This window comes from Coregonus lavaretus (genome assembly GCF_964263955.1).
Source record: "Coregonus lavaretus genome assembly, chromosome: 22".
NCBI lineage: Eukaryota > Metazoa > Chordata > Actinopteri > Salmoniformes > Salmonidae > Coregonus > Coregonus lavaretus.
This window is the reverse complement of record NC_140009.1, coordinates 30,063,203-30,082,406: the sequence shown is the minus strand read 5'-3', so window position 1 is coordinate 30,082,406 and position 19,204 is coordinate 30,063,203. Positions and strand designations below refer to the sequence as shown.

At 43.2% G+C, this 19,204-nt stretch overlaps 1 protein-coding gene across 1 annotated transcript in view; it reads right to left on the bottom strand.

Annotated features, from left to right (window-relative positions):
- Nucleotides 1-18,748, bottom strand: part of LOC311149922 (plexin-A2-like) — a 221,719-nt gene extending 202,971 nt beyond the window's left edge. Inside the window, exon 1 of the mRNA XM_084187151.1 lies at nt 18,546-18,748. The gene's annotated coding sequence lies outside the window, so the exon portion shown is untranslated. The remainder of the gene's footprint in view (nt 1-18,545) is intronic.
- Nucleotides 18,749-19,204: the final 456 nt, after the last annotated feature.

The following is a 19,204-nucleotide window of genomic DNA, read 5'->3' as shown; positions in this document are numbered from 1 at the left end:
GGATCATCAACTAGATTCAGCCGCGGGCCGATTTTTTCTTGAGCGGATGGTCAGGGGGCTGGAACATTATTTCAAATAATTTGTCAACTGAAAATTGCCCGCAAGAAGCCCAAACGGATATAATATTTAACTAAAATAGAATGATTTCAAACCTTGCTTACGTTTGTATACGATCACATGCTGTATATCTCTCTATTATGCGTGGGAATACTTTGGAACAGATTTCCAAAATTCATATCACTTGGAGCGGATTTGCTGGTGTTTTTACAGGCTTTTACAGTGAGGGAAAAAAAAGTATTTGATCCCCTGCTGATTTTGTACGTTTGCCCACTGACAAAGAAATGATCAGTCTATCATTTTAATGGTAGGTTTATTTGAACAGTGAGAGACAGAATAACAACAAAAAAATCCAGAAAAACGCATGTCAAAAATGTTATAAATTGATTTGCATTTTAATGAGGGAAATAAGTATTTGACCACTCTGCAAAACATGACTTAGTATTTGGTGGCAAAACGCTTGTTGGCAATCACAGAGGTCAGACGTTTCTTGTAGTTGGCCACCAGGTTTGCACACATCTCAGGAGGGATTTTGCAGATCTTCTCCAAGTCATTAAGGTTTCGAGCCTGACGTTTGGCAACTCGAACCTTCAGCTCCCTCCACAGATTTTCTATGGGATTAAGGTCTGGAGGCTGGCTAGGCCACTCCAGGACCTTAATGTGCTTCTTCTTGAGCCACTCCTTTGTTGCCTTGGCCGTGTATTTTGGGTCATTGTCATGCTGGAATACCCATCCACGACCCATTTTCAATGCCCTGGCTGAGGGAAGGAGGTTCTCACCCAAGATTTGACTGTACATGGCCCTGTCCATTGTCCCTTTGATGACGTGAAGTTGTCCTGTCCCCTTAGCAGAAAAACACCCCCAAAGCATAATGTTTCCACCTCCATGTTTGACGGTGGGGATGGTGTTCTTGGGGTCATAGGCAGCATTCCTCCTCCTCCAAACACAGCGAGTTGAGTTGATGCCAAAGAGCTCCATTTTGGTCTCATCTGACCACAACACTTTCACCCAGTTCTCCTCTGAATCATTCAGATGTTCATTGACAAACTTCAGACGGGCATGTATATATGCTTTCTTGAGCAGGAGGGACCTTGCGGGCACTGCAGGATTTCAGTCCTTCACGGCGTAGTGTGTTTCCAATTGTTTTCTTGGTGGCTATGGTCCCAGCTGCCTTGAGATCATTGACAAGATCCTCCCGTTTAGTTCTGGGCTGATTCCTCACCGTTCTCATGATCATTGCAACTCCACGAGGTGAGATCTTGCATGGAGCCCCAGGCCGAGGGAGATTGACAGTTCTTTTGTGTTTCTTCCATTTGCAAATAATCGCACCAACTGTTGTCACCTTCTCACCAAGCTGCTTGGCGATGGTCTTGTAGCCCATTCCAGCCTTGTGTTGTCCCTGACATCCTTGGAGAGCCCTTTGGTCTTGGCCATGGTGGAGAGTTTGGAATCTGATTGATTGATTGCTTCTGTGGACAGGTGTCTTTTATACAGGTAACAAACTGAGATTAGGAGCACTCCCTTTAAGAGTCTGCTCCTAATCTCAGCTCGTTACCTGTATAAAAGACATCTGGGAGCCAGAAATCTTTCTGATTGAGAGGGGGTCAAATACTTATTTCCCTCATTAAAATGCAAATCAATTTATAACATTTTTGACATGCGTTTTTCTGGATTTTTTTTGTGTTATTCTGTCTCTCACTGTTCAAATAAACCTACCATTAAAATTATAGACTGATCATTTCTTTGTCAGTGGGCAAACGTACAAAATCAGCACGGGATCAAATACTTTTTTCCCTCACTGTATGTATTTTATGACTAACAAGAAAAATAAAATAAAAATAAACGCATACTTTTTTTTGCCTCAGAAAACGTGGGGGGCCAAATAAAATCACCCACGGGCCACCAGTTGGGGAACCCTGCTCTACATGTTCTGACTAGTGCCAAACAGATAATAACCAACAGATAACATCCAGTCAACTAGTCTCCAGGCAGAAAAAGTATTGGCCAGGCATGTGATGTGAAGCTAAGAAGTTAACTACTGACTTCACTTAACTACTGAAGTCAAGCAAAAAAAACAGGAAGACAACATCAACATACCATTGTGAACTGGAAACTGTGATCACGGTTTCGAAATGAACAATGTGTTTTTCTTTCTTAAGCTTCCCATTCATAATGAAACAGTTGGCACGTTGGCATGCTCAGCTCACCCATGCTGCTGCCTCTGTGCCTTGCTAACCTAATGGGCAGCTGCACTCTGTCAGCTCTCTCTGTCAACTCTCTACTTTTGGCCAGAGCTGCTAGCGCACTATAGTTCACTACAGTGAGCCGCTAGCGCACTATATAGGGAATAGGGAGTCTCTGTCCTGCCTGGTCCCTGTACCCGAACACTGGTGGTGCCCCCAGTTGGTTGCCACTGGGCGAGCTTCAGGGGCAGTGCCAGGCCAACAGCGGGCACAGGGGGCTACATTGTAGCAGCTAGGCTAATCTATAGAAGTGAAGGGCTTGCCACACTGGAAGACGTGGGGAGGGGAGGAGAAGCTAGGACAATGACAAAACAGGACCTGACTGCTCTGGTCAGTGCTGTGGCCTTGGCACACGATGTAGAGACAGAGCAGTAGTGGAATATTTTCAGTGAGCCGAGCAGGCCTATAGCTCTGAACCCCAGTCAACCTGCTGGAAGAGAGCAGCCGCTCCTCCCTCCCTCCTCCCTCCTCCCTCCCTCCCCCCTCCCTCTGCTTTGTGCCTCTTGACTTCCCTCACACTAAGCTCCTTAAAAAATCAGTCAAAATTGTTTGATCTCCTAAATTCCTATTTACAGACATTGTATTCGAGAAGAAAAAGAACATAGACCTAAATCCAGTTATGGATGAAATCCAATTCATTGTTGTGGGAAAGAAATGACACACCAGAATGTCATGGCTCTGATTCATTCCGTTATTCCCTGAATAATTAATATAATGCATGAAATTGAAACGGTTAAATAAAAGTGAGACGATACAATCTACAGGAGCCCAATTTGGTTTAAAAAACAACAAACAAATAACTTGAAGACATAATTTAGAATAATTAAGAGGTTTATAAAGTGCCTGGAACAAACTTTTCTGATTGGGTTAAAGATAGTGAACCGTCAGCAGCAGAGATAGTGGCCATTTGCATGTTGGTATTAAAAATAGAAAGTTTAATCTCCCCTGAAGGAAGGTCTTCTGTATAGGAGAAGACTATAAAAAAGTGGTTAGCGGGAGAGGTTAGTCCATTAGTCTTTAATTCTCCGCTGACATGCTGCTGGTGATAATGAGAGGGTGTCTGTTGTTGTGTCTTGTCTCTTGTTGAGGAGTTGGACTAGTTATATTTATACGTTCCTTTGTCTCCTTATAGGAGCGTTGACTGGTTACGTCTGAAATGCTACCCTATTCCCTACTGTCTATTGTGCACTGCATAGGGAATAGGGTGCCAATATAGAGACAAAGAGAGGAGTTGAGGAGTTGAAGACAGTACTTCAATGTATAAGTAATTCTTTCTCATAGCTACAGGAGCTGCATGTGACTGCAGTGGTAGTAACTGTCTATGTGCCAATCCCTCTGTCTGTTTCCAATAACACTAAACCTATCATATCCAGCCATCCAGCCCACCACAGGGGAATAACACAGTTGAGGAGAGGAAAAGTGGAAATTAAGAAAGGAGGAGGCGAGGGATAACACAATCACTAACCACAAGACCTATGTTTTCCTGCCTGTGCTACTGGTGTTATGGAGAGATTAGGTTGGATATTTCCTTCACCTAACAGCTTGGCCTATTCCTTAACGTCTGTAGCTGGGTCGTTCCACGAAATGAATGCCTTTTGCATCCCTTTGATATTTAAAGTAGATATTGTGCACAAATATTGCATTTTAAAAGCCTGTTATATTAAATGAAGTGTCGTTTAATATAGACCACATGGACAATTAAATAAATCTGATGTTTAATATGAATAAAAATGCTGAATTTTGACATGTCCCTCTGTGTACCCTCTGTGGCTTCTAGGAAGATTTTAACACACTTAACCACAAACTTTCTCCAAGTTTTCACGATCATTGTAAAGCCATAGTTATTGGGTTGATTTGACAAAGTCATTTCTGACGATTAATATTTATTTCATGTTATTAGTGATTCATTTTAAAGTTTTAAATTAGCCTGTCATTTTAAGGTCAACCCTGTTACGTGAACTGAACTATTGTTTTAATATGGTGAAGCTATTCCTTTTTAAATATTTAAAAAAAAGAGATATTGAACATCTACTAGTCTAAACATAGTGTAAAAGCAGGTAAGCTGGTTCTACTCTTTTTGGCCATTTTTTTTTTTTTTTTGTGGTGGAAAACTAAGCGGGTTGAGCATCAACCCTGTTACCCATAGATAGGCTAGAAATGTTTTAACAATTTAAATGTTTTAGTGAAGCTTGCATTCAATTGCCCCTCCCTGTTGTACACAACAAGCTTCCTGTCACAAGGGGATTTATGGCTGATTTAAGATGAAGTCGTCAATCCTGTTATGGTCAACCCTGTTACAGTCAACTCTGTTACTTTTTTTGACACTTAATAGGCACTTACTATAGTGATTTTTTTTCTTAACTTCTTGAGATGGGAAAATGTTTTTTTTTTATAACGTTTTTTTCACAAAGTTACACTACTCAAAAGGCACCTAATTGGTGGAACGGCCCAGCTGTCAATTGAAATATGCCAAGAAACTATGTTGGTCATGCAGGAAATATGTAAGTAAACACACTGCTATTAAGCTGTTACTACAGGCACAACATAGACTATAATTTCCAGACAGACAGTAATTTCATTGAGTGCTGTTGTTGTTATGTATCATTAGACATGCTCTGAGCTACCAATGAAAAAGGACTAGGAGTTTAGCATAGTAAATGACTCTACACTTGTCCATAATTACACATCCACTCTGGGCCACCCTAAGGGCACTCAGTCAGAGCACTCTGCATCCAGTGTTTCGTCTTGGTAATATCTTTATTAGTGACACATATCACTGCTCTGGTGACTAGCTCATGGCCTAGTGGCCTACTGTAGTGCCCTAAAGGCGTCAGCATGCCGAACGAGTGAGCTCGCATACTCCCTTAAAAGACCTTCGCTTGAAAAATCGATTTTGTCAATTTTGAGATGCCGTAGCCATTATACACTTCCTCAAAATTGTCAGAATTAATCTAAGATAACTCAAGGAATCTGCCATTACTTGGAGGATATCTTAGTTGCGCAATTTGACATCTAACTAAGATGTTTGGTGCAGTATTTCTCAATGAAAAAATGTCCACGAAAACTAGTCGTCTCTCGTTGTATGACAACAAAGACTTTATTGAAGAATCCCTACTGTTGACCAATCACAAACGCTGTGTGCCCAAACAGCCAAAAAAAACTAAATCCAAAACAAACAAAAACGTCACAATAATATATGCACAAACTTTTCCAAACTGTTTCGGCTGGAAAGCATGCGGGTGCCTTAACACTAGAACCGCCATAGGCCGACGGCCACTGACGTTTGATTTTGTAAATTAAAAAAACCTGCCCCCCAAAAAAGCTGTCCTGCTCCTTCCATTACTTTTCCTAAATGTTTGTAATTTACACTGCTCATTTGTCAGAATTGTTTAATCACAACCAGAAAAGTGTTTAGAGCCTATTTACCCGTTTCTTTCACACCTATTCCTAACTTAACCCTCCAATACAATGTGCTGTAGGACGTTGATACCCAGCCAGGCGCTAATGCGTCTCTCTCTCCTCACTGAATGAATGACAAATGGATGATTGGGTGACAATTGTGCACCTTACCTCACAATTTAATTTAAATTAGGCCTAACTGAATGTTAAGGATGGTGAAGAGATTGATTTAATTTAGAAAGACAATAGTGTAATGATGAGTTTGTGTTATGCCTATTTATCAGCAGCAAATAGTTTGACCGCATGCCTTGCGGGTTAATACCATTATTTTTTACGTTTTACTTTGTAAAAATAAGCTGTTATGGGACTGTTTTATTTACTATAACTCTATTACTAATCAAATGTATTGTAAGGGAAACAAAAACATGCTACATGTTGCAGTAGGGATTTAGAATAATGCAAAACATATCCTTGACTCTATCCAGTGAAGCAAACGATGCCGGCCCACTGAATGAATGACAAATGGATGGAATGGCCGATAATTGTGCAAGTTACTTCACAATCTAATTTAAATGAGGCCTAACTGAATGATGAGGGTGAAGAGGTTGATCTCATTTAGAAAAACAATAGTGTAATGTGTAATGATGAGTTTGTGTTATGCCTATTTATCAGTGTTGGTGCTCATGTTAATAATTTGACTGCATGGCTTGCAGGTTGACACCATTCTCTTTTACGTTTTACTTTGTAAAAAAAATAAGCTGTTATGGGACTGTTTTATTTACTATAACTCTATTTTTAATCGAATTTATTGGAAGGTAAACGAAAACAGTAGGCCTTTAAAGTAATGCTAAACATATCCTTGACTTTATCCAAGTTCATGAGTGGGAAACAAATGATGCCAGTCAGCCTGACCAGCCTGCACAGCCGGCCCATCAAAACTACACCTAAACTATACCAAAAACGAATTTCACACATAATAAGAGTTAGTCTATAGACACGATTCCATTGACAATAATCTGATGAGTGACAATATTAGGCCAATCAGTTGACAAATTGACAGATGCAGGGAAAGGAGCATCGCTTTATCAAATCCTCCTTCAGAGTCACATGCAGGTAAAACATTGTGATTTCTATATAGTATCTGAAAGAGCATATTCTGCAGTTTCTATGTTTCTTTATCAAATAACTCTCAGAAGGTGCGGCTCTTTTTCCAAATTTTACTTTTTCCAAGAACATCCGTGCTGTCCATGCATTCAGCACATGACCACTCGCATGGCAGCATTGCTCTGGCTACTAAGCGAAAACGAGTAACATAATAAACGTATAATTACAATATGCTATTCTGTCGTCAATGGATGAATGGACGATAGAAACCAGATAGGAACTGATAATAGTGCATGTGACTTCAGTTAAGTTTTGTACTTGCTCAATGGCTTTCCATATCAGGGGAATGATGAAACCAGGCCAGCGGTGTGAGCGACTGTCTGAGACTCATGGAGCCTTCCATGGACAAAGGCAGAAATATGACCATGGACAACTTCTTCACATACATTTCCCTGGCAGACAAGTTGATTACAAAGAAGACTAGCCTGCTCGGAGCAGTGAACAAACAAAGGCGGGAGCTGCCCCCTTCAGCACAAAACAACATACCAGCGGCGCTGTACTCCACATCAGTGATGGAGAGTGGTAAAGCAACACTCACAGTGTACAGATGTAAAATAAATAAGAGTGTTTGCATCCTCAGCACCATGCATCCCACTGGATCTGGCATGTGAGCTTCGTTAGAACCACTTGAATGCCAAGACAGAAGCTACAGCCGCCAAGCAGGCCGCCAAGGCAGCAGGTCCTGCTCTCCCTCTTCCCCAAGCACCACAGCTCCCACTCAGGAAAAACAAGACACAATGTCAAGTCGGCAGGTGCCCACGAAACAAGACCCATGAAAACTGTGTGCAGTGCAACCAATTTGTTTGTGGGGCTTGCTCACACAAAGCCCCGAAGCTGTGTGCTGACTGTGGACCCGAAGCATAAAGAGAAGACGCGATTGATTCATGTGTCTGATACATTAAACAAATGACTGTTTTTATATCTTGTCATTAATATATTTCCACAAATATTTCTTTATGCAATTAATCCTTTACAATTATTCATGCACTGGTGCTTTTGTTTAGGAAAACAGCAAATAATTTCACCTGCGTCCCTGGCTGGTTATATTATTATTATTATATTTTTCGTTCCTACTTTGTCAAAAGAAGCTGTAACTGGACTATTACTATTGAATCTACAAGTAAAGCTGATCAAATGGATTACACTGTAATGTTTTTATTGTAAGGGAAACCAAAATAGGCTATATGCCTACGTCTTTTCTAGGACTTTGTAGAATTATACAAAACATATCCTTGACTCTATCTAAAAAAGAATAATAATTTGATATATTCCCATGAATTTTTCTTCATGCAAATAATCATTTACAATAGTTTATGCACTATTTATCAAGCATTTATTTATCAAGCATGTTTGCGCACCTTGCTTGTTGATATGCATCTGATGCATATGCCAAAGGGGACGCCCGGCAACGTTCTCTAGCGGCTACTTACTTATATGCTGAAAGGCCAGGTGGTTCTAGTGTTAAGGCTGAGGTCACTGTCTGGGTCTATTGAAGCCAGTCACAGCGCTAACCAACCACAGCAGCCTCTGCGATGTTATTACATAGATTTTACTCTGCATCATATCAAAGTCTATTAAATCCCTCACACTTTGACGTCTTCCACAGAACAAGTCATGTCCTTGTCAACGCGACAGAAGATTTAGCGAGCATCAGCATTCATACAAGCTTTATCCTTGAATGCAAACAAGGGCGTGTGCATCTAATCTTCCCCTTTAACCCGCGCCCTGCCGAGACTCAGAGTGGCACCCCACCACCCCGCCTGCTTCACTCTCAACTGAAGCTTTGTTTGAATAAGTGCTCACTGGCATTACGCCTCAAACCTACTACGACATCCTCGGAGAGAGATTACAATATCATTGTTATTCTAATGTCTTTTGTTACCCCGCCAACTGCACCACCTCCTCAAAACACACACACACACACACATACACACATACACACACAATACAAACACACATACAAACACACCATCCCCCCCAATGAAACAAACCAATAACCCACTTGTACCAGTCATATTCAGTTTGAAGCATCCATAGCGAGATGGGATTTCCCCAGACAGACAGACAGACAGACATACCCCTGGTGTCTTGTCATCAGAGCTGTATGTCAGCCTGTGTGCTTCAGGTTTCTATAAATCTGAATTGTAAAGAGAAGAGAAGACATAGAAAGAGGAGAGTAAAGGAGGAGGAGATAGGAATTACATCAGGCTGTTTGAATGACAGCATACACGTTTTATCAACGGAGGAACTCTTAACCATTCCTGGAGCATGTCTCCTATGATGTATAATCCCTGGGCTTTGAAAGTCAGTGTTGTGGGCCTAATGAAAGCAGGGGTTGAAAGATGCAGTGGTATGAATTTCACACTAGGCATGAGTAAATACTATATATATTTGATGGAATATACTGTATATCCTCCATAGACCGATATCCTCCAATGTCTCTTATTCAGTAGTTTAGAAAGTCAGGTGAATAAAAGTCTAACAAGCACGAATGCATTTACTAGAATATTGATTTTGATTTTTTTTAAATATTATGCACCGCTTTTTAATAGGAACAGCTTCTGACCAACCGCGTTATAATTTAAAGATTACACATTTGTAGTTATTTGTAATAAATTACTTCCTGATAACTGTCATCAAATCACAGTTACCTTTTACATTTCTGGAGGAAATCCATTTAAATCGAGGACCTAAAGCATGGGTTTGGTAGTAAATAATGTGGTCTGTGTGAGACATGCTGAAAACCATCCCTATAAAGAGCGAGTAAAGTAACTTGGTGTGTAGCAGTAGGCAGCAGGTGCTAGGGGCAGAGCAAGGGGAATTGGCTTGACTTGGCTTAGCAAGGCACTGTGTGTCCTGCCGGTCCTGTGTGGACCAGACTTGAAATAATGTCTCAGTGGGTTGGGTCTAGCTAACATCAGATTTCATAAATACTAACTCATTGCTGAGTAATACCAGAGGGAATCAGCTGTAGTGAGGTGGGGGGCCAATAGAGAGAGAGCACATGGCCAGAGTCAGAGAGTCAGACACAGGTCAGTGTAAGTCCAGGGGTTCCCTGGTGAGTGTGTGTGCTTGCGTACCTGCGTAGGTGTGTATGCTTCTCTCTCTCTCTCTCTCTCTCTCTCTCTCTCTCTCTCTCTCTCTCTCTCTCTCTCTCTCTCTCTCTCTCTCTCTCTCTCTCTCTCTCTCTCTCTCTCTCTCTCTCTCTCTCTCTCTCTCTCTCTCTCTCTCTCTCTCTCTCTCTCTCTCTCTCTCTCTCTCTCTCTCTCTCTCTCTCTCTCTCTCTCTCTCTCTCTCTCTCTCTCTCTCTCTCTCTCTCTCTCTCTCTCTCTCTCTCTCTCTCTCTCTCTCTCTCACCTCTCTCTCTCTCACCTCTCTCTCTCCCTCTCTCTCTGAGTACAGCCCTGCTCTGGAGAACACACCTCTGACCCCGTTCCGCTCCACTCTGCTCTGCAGCTGGCCAATCACACAACAGCACGCTCAACCCAACCTTCTGTCAAATAATCACATCCAAATCCTTGTTAAGAGCCACCACATGGAGCTGTGTGTGGGTTGAGTGGGAGAGAAAGAGGAAGAGAGAAAGGAAAAGAGAGAAAAACAAGAGAGTTGGTTGGTAGCTGGTAGACTCTCATTTCATGCCTTACATAACGAAGCCAACAGACAGCACTGAATGGTAGGCCTATTTCAGTCAGTCAGCTGGCGCCAAACAGTAACACAAAAATCCATTACGCTTACATAAGAGTGCAACTGTGTGGGAAAATGACCGAGAGCGCCAGTCAAAGTAATCCCTTCCATTCTTAATGCTACTGTTTCCAATATGTGTGTGTGTGTGATAGTAGGGCCTTACTCTGTAATCACACTGGCTCTGAGTATAGGGATACACTCAACACTGACACCCACCCACTGGAACCACAACAGGATGCCCAGATTCCCTAGTAAACACACTCCTCCTCGTCCTTGCAGTACAGAGAGCCAGCACATACAGTACAGCACCATGCTCTGTCTGTCTTCCCTAAGGAAACAACCTGGGAGTCCAGTGTTTCCTGTTGTAACCCACACACAAGCTGAGCTCTCGCCCTCCCCTGTTTGGAGCCGTGGCCGTGGGCATTCTCTCTCTCTCCTCTGCAGCAGTCATAGGCAGCATGGTCTACTCTCACAGCTCTCCCCAGCCAACCATGCCAGCTTGGCCAGCCACAGCTCTCCCCCTCTATCTCACTGTCTCTCTCTATCCCCATGCTACTAATCAATTAACTTCCAATCCAATTAACATTGGAGTGAGACTGGCTGATAGCGATCATTGCTGCCTCTGCCTGCCTGGGCTGCCATAGCTGACCTGGAACACACAGCTGACAGGACTGTCGTCACGTCAGCCCGGCTATCACCATCATAGCAAAGCTATACACTGTGGTAGGCTAAAAGACAACAACATTCTGCCAGTGTCAAACAGGTTCATTCATGTACTGGGAATTCTATTAAAGAGGATGATTGTTTTGCAGGACAAATACACGGGATTCTGTGTTTATTACAGCTATCATGTCTGACTATATGCCCTTTAGCAAGTCAACGATGACAATGACTATGACCATTGTTTTCCTTTGCCATAGTTCTTCTGAGTGTCAGACACATTCACCCAGTCATGGCCTGTATAGACTAGCAGATTCAGCCCAGCAGAAGTACAATAGCCTGTGTTCTCTGTGGGAGCCTCCCTCCCAGCAGGGTTAATGTTGTGTTTACAGTGAGCCACGCTCCTCAAAGTTCCTCTGTAGACATACAGGATATCCTACAGCCCTATAACATGCTGATCCATCTCTCCCCTGTCCTGGCCTGTCTGGGAGAGGCCTTCAGCAACAAACATAGGCCTGAGGCCTTGGACCAGGACCCTCAGTAGCACCACTCTCTGCTTCCTCAGCCCCAGACCAGACTAGTCACCCAGCCCCAGACCAGACTAGTCACCTAGCCCCAGACTCCTATCTCTTTGAGCATGATTTAGAGAGGAGGAAGCCCATGCATGACGTTATGCCAACTAACCCCAGTGACCCTCTCCCCTCTTCCTCACCATGCTGTGTGTTATGGCTAGTCTGTTAATTACATTTCCTATCCTCACTCTCTCTGGTTACAACACTGCATAGGTCACCATGCACACACACACACACAGACACACACACACACAAACACACACACACAGACACGTGCACACACACACACAGTATGTTCAACATGTTCAATATAGAACGTAATGGTATTTTACAAAGACAAACAACGAACATGATAGTGGAGCTTTGGTAATCTATCAAAGACCAGTGTGTCAAGGTTTTCTTCACAATCCTCTTCTTCCAGTGGATGTACTATTTTTCCTCTCCTTGAAGTACACTGCATGGTGGAAAATAAGACCTTGACTATTAGGCTATACGATATGGGTCATCATGATATCTTATCAAAGTAAGAACTGTAGAAACATGTCAATGTAGCATAGTGTACTTTCAAAAGATAGATTACGATTTTAAATTATTTTTTAAAAACAATGTGTTTGTGTTAGCTAATATAGTGAATAGTGATTAAATCGTTTGTTATTACGTTATGTAAGTTGCAGGTATTATGGGTCTGATCGGGAAATGCTCTCTGTCTGTCCCTCTCTCCTTCCCACACAGTTCCTCTGTGTTTAGTCCACTCTCTCCTGCTGGACCACTGTGATGACACATTACGGCCTATCTACAGAGCTATTACAGAGACACAGCCAGAGCCATTACATTACATTACCACAGCCTGTCTGTCTGAGACCCAGGGCACAGCACCTGAAACAACCTGCCTAGCTCTGAGAGCACTGATCCTCTCTGTCACATTGTTACACACACATGCACACAGACAGAGAAATACGCACGCACGGACCGACGCACACACACACAGCGAGAGACTGCACACACACAATAAAGCCCCGTAATTTGATCAGAGGTGATAAAGCACAACATAATCTAGTGTGTGGCTGGTTCCTTAGAGGTAATAACAGCGCATGGCGGGAGGGAAGAGTCTGTATCAGTCACATAGGACTTAGAGACAAAAAAAAACACACACACTGAATTCCCTCCTTCAGCTGAAGCGCTTTAGTTTATAAACCACAGTGCAGGCCAGCTAGCGGCCACGTCTCTTCTCCTCTGTACTGGACTGTACTGGACACGGCCATGTTTTAATTAGCTTAAGAGGGAAGCCCAGACCAACCATGTTTAGGTCTGCTGCTACAGACGGAGGCAGACACATTATCATAGGGAATTAACTTATTAATATCACACAGGAATGAGTCAGGGGAGGGGAGGGGAGCGGAGGGGAGGGGAGGGGAGCAGAGGGGAGGGGAGGGGAGGGAGCAGAGGGGAGGGGAGCAGAGGGGAGGGAGCAGCCAGAAGGAACTTGACTGGGAAATAAATAAATGAAGGAAATTAGTGGGTTCGTTTAATGTGGGACTTAGACAGAAGTAGGTCAAATCGACATGATGTGGAGTGTGAACTATCTACAATTGTGGTCATCTATCCATGACAGGAATTCCTATAAAAAAACACTGGAATTTACAGCACACTGGAATGTTACATACAACTCCAAAAAATACAGTCCCACTTGGTTTGACCATAAATAATAGAACAGAACAGTGACTGGAGCCTGCACTTAGCCTAGCAGTAGTAGCTAGCCTGCTTGTGGCGGTCAGTGGAGCTTCACCTGGGTCAATGACCTCAGGACAGAGGTCCATGCTTCTGTACTGCTGTTGGGGCAGGACTGGACTGGATTGGCCAAGGCTGAGTGCTGAAGTGCACATTCATGCCTTCCTGTTCCGGCCTGTTCCGTGTGAACATCACACAGGATGGATGGCTGGCTGGCTGGTTGAATGGGTTGCTGGCTGGGCCTGGGACAGGATGCAGCTCTCTCTCTCTGTCACTCTGCTACTGCCATCTGCTTATCATAACAATAATCAGATCAGTTATTATATGTGTATTCATTATGAATTTTTTACAGTCACACTGTGTAGCGAAAAATCTCAGTAAAATCTTCATAATGTATGACTAGTCTGCACATTTTTTATTTGTATTTATTTCACCTTTATTTAACCAGGTAAGCCAGTTGAGAACAAGTTCTCATTTACAACTGCGGCCTGGCCAAGATAAAGCAAAGCAGTGCGATAAAAACAACAACACAGAGTTACATATGGGGTAAAACAAAACATAAAGTCAAAAAAACCACAGAAAATATATATACAGTGTGTGCAAATGTAGCAAGTTATGGAGGTAAGGCAATAAATAGGCCATAGTGCAAAATAATTACAATTAGAATTAACAAAATAATTACAATTACCGGTAGTATTAAATTGTGCAATATGGTGACCTCAATCATGGGGCCATGAAATTCCCACATTCACAGCATATCTCTGAAGACATTCATTACACACATGATATTACAGTTCCCACCTTCACCTGAGTCGAATGGAGGTGGGGAAAGGTGGTGGATATTACAGTTCCACCTGCAGAGTGGGGGGGGGGGGGGGGGGTAGATGGTGGTGAGGAATACAGTGGGGGAATGTCAGTGTGACCTACAAGAGCCCAGTAATGAAAAATAGCATGTAGCCGGAACAGTAGCAAAGCCCTGGCTGCGTTATTCATTTTGCTCTGAAGGTTGAGCGTAATACTGAGGCTCAGGAGCAGGAGAGAAGGGGTCTGGGCATTATTACACCCCCCTGAGGTGAAACATGAACGGTGGGAAATAGAACAGGACCCTGATGGGGTGATCCTCTGGTCCTGCAGAGAGTCAGAGACACAGGGAGAGAATTCGCTCAGTGTGTAAATCTATTGGACTCCCATTTCAGACATTTTTGAGGGGCCTTGAACACTGCAGGCTATTGCAAGACCCTGTTGTGTTCCCCCACTCCTCTTCCTCCTCTCCTCCTCCTCCTTTCCTTTAGTCATTACACCTGCTGGAACTCTGTGCCAGGGCCAGGGCTCTCTCCCTTTGGTGAGGCTGAGCCAGTCAAACCTCCCTAAACTAGTTGGAGGGTGGTGGAGGAGGACAGGGGCATCTAGAAGGTCCCTGGCTGACAAGGTATCTCTTGGTCTGTCTCAGAGGCTAGACAAGAGGAGCCACACTATAGGTCCTTGAATCCTCCCCAGATATACTGAAGGCTCAGTGTATAAACCTTGTGCAATTAAGGAGCCACTCCTAGAAGGAGAATCATTTTCTTTCTAGGGAGCTATATTTCTGGCTATGGTCACCTAGTGGGGAAACGTTGTATAATTAAATGATGTCATCATTGTAATTGAGTCTTCAGGGAGAAGAGAGGCATTGAAATTCAGAGCAGAGTTGTGTTAAATCCAGCGCAACATGTGAATGGCATAGTAATTCCTGGGAGGCTGCGGAGTCAATACAATCCATTGCTGCTTTACCTCATGTTAACTCTCTCTGCTGGCTCTGACCACACATACTGTAGAGATGATGGTACAGAGGAGTGACTGGTGGGTCGACTCGTCACTTATCCTTTAATGTCTTCCTCTCTGAGACAATCACACAAAGCCAGAGGGCATACTGAAGCAGTAAAATGAAGCAAACCATCCCCTCCTCATCCAACTGAGAGCACTAGTAGCTTAAACCTCAGGCGGTAGCCTAAGACACTGTGGTAGACAGAGGATATGATTAAGATCACTTTATTGGTCAATTGCACACAAGGTCCAACCGAAATTTGACTTCCAGGGTAGGGCAGGGTTTGGCCGGCAGGGATGTTCTTGTCCCATCGCGCACTAGCGACTCCTGTGGCGGGCCGGGCACGCTGACTCAGTCGCCAGGTGTACAGTGTTTCCTCCGGCACATTGGTGCGGCTGGCTTCCGGGTTAAGAAGCAGTGTGGCTCGGTTGGGTTGTGTTTCAGAGGACGCACGACTCTCGACCTTCGCCTCTCCTGTGTCCGTACGGGAGATGCAGCGATGGGACAAGACTGTAACTACCAATTGGATACCAAGAAATTGGGGAGAAAAAAGGGGTAAAATACCAACAAAACAAAAAAATAGTAGTAAGGTGCTTCAGTCTGACTAAAAGTCTATTGAATGGAGAGAGTCTGGACTGAGTAGGTCCGTCTCAGTCTCTGTCCAGTAGCCTACTGCCACGACTATAGGGCACTCTCCAATGGCTGCCCTGTCGTGTCCCAGTGTGCCGTGAGAATGGTACTAGACACATCATGTCAAGACTTCCCAGGATACTTCTAATACATCACATAATTACCCCTCCCTCCCTGCACCCCATACAGCTTCCTTCCTCTTCCTGTCTGACTCAATGTCACGAGGAACAATCCCAGACCTCTCTCGGCCCTGCTCCGCTCTGGTCCCCCCTCTGTTTCCTACCAGCCATGTTTTTCCATAGGCTGCGGATGCTGTCTGTCATCGAGAGGTTGAATTAGCTCACACAGAACTTCTCTGAGCCCAGCCTGGCCTGGTGCTACAGTTAGTCAGGTCCTGTAGGATAAACAGACTACTGACTCCATAGGCCCCGTTGAAAGCCCTTTGGAAGTAGGGCTGGCCACTGACTCCCCTCTCAAAGTCACAATGGGCACACAGTACTCCAAGTACTTCAATGGCAAGCCATTTTCAGTGTCACCTCATACATTACACATGCAAGTGGAATGGCTACTGTTGACATCTACTGAGGCTGGAAGGAGGCCACTGTGCTTCTGTTTTGTCATGGTAGCTAATAGTCATCTAGGGCTGTGCAATATGGCCAAAATATTATAGCATGGTATTTTTCTCATTTTTGACAGTATGACGGTATTTGATGTTTCTAAATAATAAAAGTTCTAAATATGCTTTATGGGTAGTGCATGGCAACAAATGAATTATAAGTGGTTTTAATGGGCTTTCTCCATTCTGATTGCTTTATATTGTTCAACCAAACTTCAACCCAAAAAAATAGGACAAATCTGACAGTGAGGTAGTCCTATTTGTAGAACATTGCAAAGGAATCAAAATTCTCTTTTGTAGCCTCAAACTCTGATACACGACCAATGGTTGCCACCCACATGAAAAAATAGGATTCACTGTAGTGTTTTTGGAGACTTTACTGTAGTATTCACTGTAGTGTTAACTTTAGTATACTGTAGTATACTGTAGTATGTATAGTTTATGTATAGTAAAATAAAACTGTATTATAGTAATTCATGTAGTGTTTTTGCAGATTGTAATATACTGTAGTATTTACTGTAGTGTGAAATGGAGGCTTTCTCCTTCAGGAAATCTACTGCAAACACACTAAAAGGGCACATTTTCCATAACCTGTAGGTAGGTAGGACTTGGGTCTGAACTGATGCAGTGCTTCTTCTCCTTTCTATAACCTGTAGGGAACACAATATATGGTCTATACTTGCATGTAGGTTTCTCACTTATGGGTGGCACAAATTACGATATGGGGGAGGGGAATGGGTGTGGTATATGCAAATTAAATACTGTAATATTTACTCAAGTTAAAAAAAGTGTAGTATTTTTGCAGACTGTAGTGTGTTTGCGGACATTACTGTAGTAATTTACTACAGTGTTTCTTTTGCGGATAATACTGTAGTATACTATAACATTCTATAGTAAGTACTACACATGATCGAGGGACACTACTGTGTGTATTATAGTATTCTACAGTATACTACCATTTAGTATAGAGTTCTATAGTAAGTACTGTAGTATTCTATAGTAAACTGTAGTATTTTTTGATGTGGGCATTTGCATAGACATTTGTTCAATTCCAGCATTCACTTCAACCATTTTCATAAATTTCTTCATTTCCTGCACTACTTTGTTATCATGTACACACTCACTGTGTCACATTTCTTTTGTCTTAGTATGCCTCTATTTCATAAAAAAAATATGCTTTTTTGGCTTCAATTGCAGTTCTTACTTTCGCCAATAGGGGTAGTCGGTGGGGGTCTATTTGGCAAGCTTGCCCTCCCGAATTTGTTGACTTGTTGTGCTAGAAGGTTAGCTAACAGTTCTCCGCTGTTAGCAGTTTCTTACTGCCGTTAAAAACTGACGATTGCCATCATTTTTGTAGATTGTAGTATACTGTAGTATTGAATGTAGTGTTTTTTGCAGACTGTAGTATTTCCTGTAGTGTTTTTGAAGACTGTATTATACTGTAGTATTTACTGTAGTGTTTTTGCGGACAGAAAAGTGGAGGCTTTCTACTTCAGGAAACCTACTGCAGAAATACTAAAAGAGCACATTTTCCGTAACCTGTAGGTGGGTAGGAGCGAGGTCTGAACTGATAGTTATAGAAAGTAAAGTACAAATCCAAACCGGTCCGTGAATGAATACCGGTATAGTTTTTTACGGTTTACCACCCAGCCCTGGGTAATCTAACTTCCTCGTGTCTAACACTGCTGCCTGTTGCCAGTCTGTTACAGCCCATCTGGAAGCTGCTGAAGGTTAATGGAGATTGGTGTGTCAACCACACCAGCTTGCTAACACCCTCACAACCATCACTAAATACCTCTATTCAGTCTGTTGCAATACAGAAGGGGACATTATATTGAAGAACAGAGCACATGATTGCAAGCTAATAAGCCAACCCTGTCCATCCTTCCTGTCCCTGGGTTCAGAGCAACCTTTGGCTGGCAGCGTCAGGGCTGTGTAAAGAGAAAGAGGTCTATTTACCTTGACGCAGTGCTACATGTAAAACCTACCTCAGGCGTTGAGGCCAGACTGCATTTAGAGTATTTCACAACTGGAGCCATTCAAGCTGCTAGTCCTTTGTGTAGATGGAACAGGCAGCAGATACAGTCGCCCACCGTGGTAGAAGAGCAAACAAAGAAACTGTATCCTTTATCAGTCCCTTCAACGGTTGTGGAGACGGGCTGCCGGGCTGCCACAGGATTGAAAGGCGTGGGGTTTGCTGTGTGGTGAGGAGGCAGGCCTGTGTGTGTGTGGTGTGTGAGTGCGTGTGTGTGCTTTAAACCTATTCACACAGTGAATGACACACTGGCCAACCGATGGCCCCTCCCCTTTAACTTGTGCAGTACCAAAGTCTCTACACTGAGTGCACAAAACATTAAGGACACCTGCTCTTCCATGACATAGACTAACCAGGTGAATCCAGGTGGAAGCTATGATCCCTTTTGATGTCACTTCGATCAGTGTAGATGAAGGGTTTTTAAGCCTTGATACAATTGAGACATGGATTGTATATCTGTGCCATTCAGAGGGTGAATGGGTAAGACAAAATATTTAGGTGCCTTTGAACGGAGTATGGTAGTAGGTGCCAGGCACACCGATTAGTGTCAAGAACTGCAACACTGATGGGTTTTTCACGCTCAACAGTTTCCCGTGTATATCAAGAAAGGTC